Here is a 5,378-nt window from a genome sequence, read left to right as displayed (position 1 = left end):
ACACACACACACACACACACACACACACACACACACACACACACACACACGCGCGCGCCTCTCTATATGCGCTGCCTTGGGACTCTGCTGTCTTCTGGGAGGAATGCTATCAGACTTGGGCAACAGACCTTGCATCTGTAGGAAAGACTGAGTCAAAACAAACCTCTGTCCTTTATAGCTAACCTGGTGATGTCGTATTACCCAAAGCAGAAGACAGACAAGGTAAGTCCATCCTTAAAGAGGCAGATGTGGCTTGTGAACCTTGGCCAGACTCTGCTCTCTTGGATAATGGAAGCCTGACACTCCCATCTGACACCACCCCTCCCCTGGCCTGGACACAGGCAGATATGGTGCCCCACCAAATTGCAACCAACCGCTGTGTGTGTGGGGGCCTTTCTTCACCTTCTCCCAGGATGACACAAAGATGTGCTGTTTGAATGTACTAATGAATTCTACTTCCAAGTATCAGTAAAAGCTGACACTTGCTTCTTACAGGATGTGGGTTTTTTTTTTCTTTTTTCCCACTACTGGGGCCCCATCAAGGTCTCTAGGGCAGTCAATGCAGCTTCCCTCTTAGAAAGAGCTCTCAGCAGTGACGTCATGAGTGACAGCCAGTTCTTTTTCCTGTCAGTATTTTTAAAGCCTCCAGCACTGCTTCCCTAAAGGACTGTTTATAGAAGCAGACCCACCCAACGGTTCCTGCTGTCCTCGGAAGTTCCTACACAATAAGAGAACACTGCAGAGGAGGTGAGTGACACTGTCCTGGGGCAAGACTCCAATTGAGAACCGGCTGCAAGTATTCTGTGTCAACACATGCTTCAGGATGATGGGTTTATGGCTGTTAACATGTTTGGGTGCTTTCGACACACATGCCTCTCCTAATCTTAGGAAAGGGTCTACCAGGGTCTAGGTAGCTTCAGAAAAACCCATCATCAACTGAAATGCCTTCTTTTGTTAGCATTTAGAATTTCTTAGTGGGTTTTACTTACAGATTCAGACTGAAATGGCTTCCAGCATGGGTACCACTGTGTCCTCCTGGATCAAAAGGTGGATATGGGTTTCAACTGGACTTCTCCCTCCCTGCCGCCTCCAACTGTCCACATGCTACTATTGATATGTACCACGGGGGCTGGGGGGGGCAGATCAAGTCACATACCTGACCCTGCTGGCTGCTATTTTCCACTGCTGGCATCCAGGAGCAGCCATGGACAATTAGATTTGGCCTCTGGTGTTGATAAATACCAGATCTCTTGCCTCTTCCCTGGGCACTGAATTCTGGCCTGTAACCAACTGTATAACTTCTGTGGCTAGAAATAGACATTTTCAGCCAACCTGTGGTGGTGCATGCCTTTAATCCCAGCACTTGGGAGGCAGAGGCAGGAGGATTTCTGAGTTTGAGGCCAGCCTGCTCTACAGAGTGAGTTCCAGGACAGCCAGGGCTACACAGAGAAACCCTGTCTTAAAAAAAACAAAAAACAAAAAACAAAAAAAAAAAAAAGAAAGAAAAAGAAAAAAAAAAGAAATAGATATTTTCTAGAATCCTAGACAGATGGTGGCTGTATCCAGGGAGAAAGTTTATGGGAGTGCTATCACTTGAGTTGGAAGCATCTTCCAGGTGTCTATGTGATAATATTAGTATGGTAGACCCTAAGTCTTCGGGTCATGATGCTGTGCCCATTAAGGGCACAGTGGGAACCTGTCCCTTCCCACCCCTTCCTACCTCATGGAAAGCAGTGAGTGGCATTGCTCCCCCACTCTCTCTTGGTATGACATGCTGCCTTAACATAGGCTTACAACAAAGGAGCTTACTGGCTATGGTTGACCCTATGAAACCATGAGTCAAAAGATCCCCTTTCTAAACTGAATTGATTAGCCTACTTGTTACAGTGACAGGTAACATAAAGGAAGGCTGAAGGAAACTTATAACCCTCTGGAGACATGGGCATATCTTCCCATTGACCTTTAGTTAATGAGCTCAAAGAAGCCCCACAAGACAGGATAGAACACGGAGAAGAGACTCCACCCTTGTTCAAAGCCCCAAGCTGAGATTCTGCCTCTCCAATCAGTGGCTGGAGTTTCTCAAGATTGTAGCTTCTGACCCTGTTAACAGAACCTCTGCAGTCCACACCCTCCAATTGAATCACCTAAGGCAAATAAAATAATGAATCATAAATTTTATTTCAAAATGTAAACGTCACTAAACATGCATACATGTTAAAACAATAAAATTTACAATTTCATTAATTTTTTTTCTTTTGCATAGGACATTACAATATAGAATCTATGCCTTACAAAATACATAACAAAGTTTTATCCGAGCAAGCCAAGGCCAGATTGGGAGCTGTACAACTGTAATACTTCACTGTAGTGATCCAGGAAAGACAGAACATGGCCTTTGGAAGCGTGTTGGGAGCTAGGTTTAAAAAAAAAAAAAAAAGTTCCTATGGAAAAGGAACCTGGGGACTTGATGGAAATGGCCTTGGACCCTTGGATCTTGCCTTGGGATTTTGGCAAAGGATCCCACAGAAGTTCCACCGATGGCTTTGGATGGGAAGCAATCACCTGGGCCTGTCCAACAAAACCACAGCAGGGATTTCTAGTCACCAAGGAAGGACAGGAGCTCTGACCCCACAATGCATAGTGGCTCAGCAGGGAGCCTTATGGTACCCAGGGCCTCTCCAGTGTGCAATGGGGGAACAGAAAGATCCTTCCACCCACGTACTAGGTAGGGTAGACATTGTAAGTCAGGTATGCTCCTGGAACAGATGACCAGGCAGTGTCTGAATCATGAGAAGTAGATCTAGCTACTCCTGGGGGGAAGAATTCTCCTAAGTCTAGGCTCTCAGTACTGAGACATGCAACCTGGCCCATAGGCATTGAGTGAATGAGCACAGGCAGCTGACCCACAGTAAGTACTCCAGGGAAACATCAGGGAGAAAACCCGCCCTCATGCCTGACCTATGTTTCCTGCCCACCCCCAGGAATGCGGGGGAGGTGTCTTCTCTGCCATCCTGTTTGTTTCTAAATAAAAGTAGTGAAGTTTTAAAGCTGTGTGAGATGGGGGAGGTTGGGGGGGGGGGGCGGGGGGAGATGACACTAGGAGTGGGCTGGGCTAGAGAGTTCCAGAGCAAGTCCACTAACTCTGTAGGGGTCAAAGAAACCAAGCAAGCCTCCCTTCCCTGGTGGACTGGGGCCTCTAGGCTACCAAGAGGAAGGGCCTCTCCCTCAGCAGTGCTCAGGCCTGTATCAGTAGTAAGCTGGACTGTGGATCCATGTTCGGGTACAAAATTCTCTGGAATGTGTCCAGGACAAATCTTCGAAGACTCAGAATTAGGAAAGTTACTCACAGGACCGGGCTCTTCCTAGTGCCATCCTGATTTCAAAACAGTGAGTCAAACATCTGGATTTTAGCTTTGATAGATACGGCCACCAGGACAGACAGATGGAAACTTTGGACAGAAAAAAACAAAAACAAAAAAACCTGTGGGTGACCTACAAAGCATTTCTTACTGATCACAACATGGCTACACATAAACCTTCCAGCACTGTGTCTCTGACCACATAACCTTTTGTGAAGTGGGGCAGGAGGAGGGGGAGGGACAATCAGTAACACCTGTTAGAAGTCAAAATAGGTAGCCTTGTAAACAAAGCCACAATCAGGAGCTGAGAAATGAGGCCAAGCTATTGCTCGGGTTAGTCTCACATGCAAGGTGCCCCTGCTTGGTGGAGATCCCAGAGGAAGCCTCTAGGAAATGCTGTGACCCTGTGCAGTCCATCGTAGCACCTGCTTCTGGCAAGAAAAGGGCCAGTCTTCTGGACGGAGTGGGGCTGAGAGGCATTAGTCTTGAAAGGTAACCCCTTGTTCTGCCACATTTCTCTTGGGACCACAGAATGTCACCTTCCCTTATCCATCCCCACATCTAAACCATCCCTCACTGGGGTCTCCAGGGTGCAGGATTTTGCCCCTGGAGGCTGCACTCTGGTGAATCCTGCATGAACCTGTCCCATGCTGGCCTCAGAACATGGTTGCGATGGTGTGGGCTGGAGAGAGAGGGAGCCTTTGCATCTCAGGTCCTGGGAGTAGGGGGTGTGGCAGAACACAGGTAGGGCACCTCCAGGACCACACTCCCATCGAGGGCATCACTGTCCATCCCTACGTAGCACCCATCAAGAGAGAACCAAAGGCCCTCTTTGGAAAGGGCTATTTTCTGTATGGCTGTAGGATTCAGTAGGCATCTGGGGAACAGCAGTGGCCCCGTAATATGGCTGATGCAAAGAGGGATGTTCTCATTTGGGACATGAGCCAAACTCCAGCCCCTTGATGGCTGAAGTACAGAGCTCCTCTCAGACGCTGCTGTAGGGAACTCTCCCTTCACTCAGGCACTTTCATTGTGGGGTCTCTGCTTCCCATCCCGAAAAGAAAGAGTTGACTTTTCAGTAGTATTCCTGGGCAACCCCATGGGTTCCTCAATCAAACTGAAACCAGAAAATATGGCCATAAACTGCAAAAACTCAAAAAACAGACCTGCAAAAGACCTGGTCTGGGAAGACACTGCATCTTAAAAGGCATCCCTTGTTTATGACAAGATGGGAACCTAATGAGAAGCCACTGGAACTAGACCTAGTCATGTTCCTTCCTTCCTCCCACCACTTGATGAGATGAACTGAAGCCCCGGATGATATAGGGGAGTCTATGAAGGGTGCCCTTGCCCCATGCCAAAGGACCACACCCTGCCATTAAAGGAGAACCACTTTGGGAATGAAGACACGTTCATTTGCCAAAAATAGCCAACGCCTGCATATTTCTGTTTTAAGGCAACATTACCCTTCCATCTATCAGATGGAACAGCCCTGGGTCATTCAGAGGAAAAATTAAATTAAGTGCTCTCTTTGGAAACAGCCTACGCCCGCTTTTCCCCCCTCCCCCCAACCTGCTCTAAAACAAACCAGCTCTTTCTTTTATTCCAAGAAGATGGGGCTTAGAGTCCTTTTATCCTTCCTATGTGCAGACAGTGGTGGAGTTGAAAGCCTCCTGTTGTGACTCTGTGGGTAGGTAGGTCACAATGAGACACCAGGCTCCTCCCAAGGAGAGACCTTGGCAGGTCTTTGGGGGCACACTGCTGCCTCTGTCTTCAGAACTGTAGATGTAGGTGCACCAAAGGACTTTGGAATAAAATTCCTGAATCTGGAATGTGAATTCCTGAGACATGAAATGTGTTCAGAGTGTGGCTTTCTCTGCCTCACACAAATGACTTTGGGAGGGGACTACACTTTGGAACTCAGCATGAAGATCGCCACACCCCAAGCACCCAGGGTTCCCTTCAGTCAAGGTCCCGACCACATACCCCATTCTCTCCCCCAGATGAAATACAAGCAGA

This window comes from Grammomys surdaster, unplaced genomic scaffold, assembly GCF_004785775.1.
Source record: "Grammomys surdaster isolate TR1022 unplaced genomic scaffold, NIH_TR_1.0 271, whole genome shotgun sequence".
NCBI classification, from domain to species: Eukaryota; Metazoa; Chordata; class Mammalia; order Rodentia; family Muridae; genus Grammomys; species Grammomys surdaster.
Note: the sequence above shows the minus strand (reverse complement) of the source record.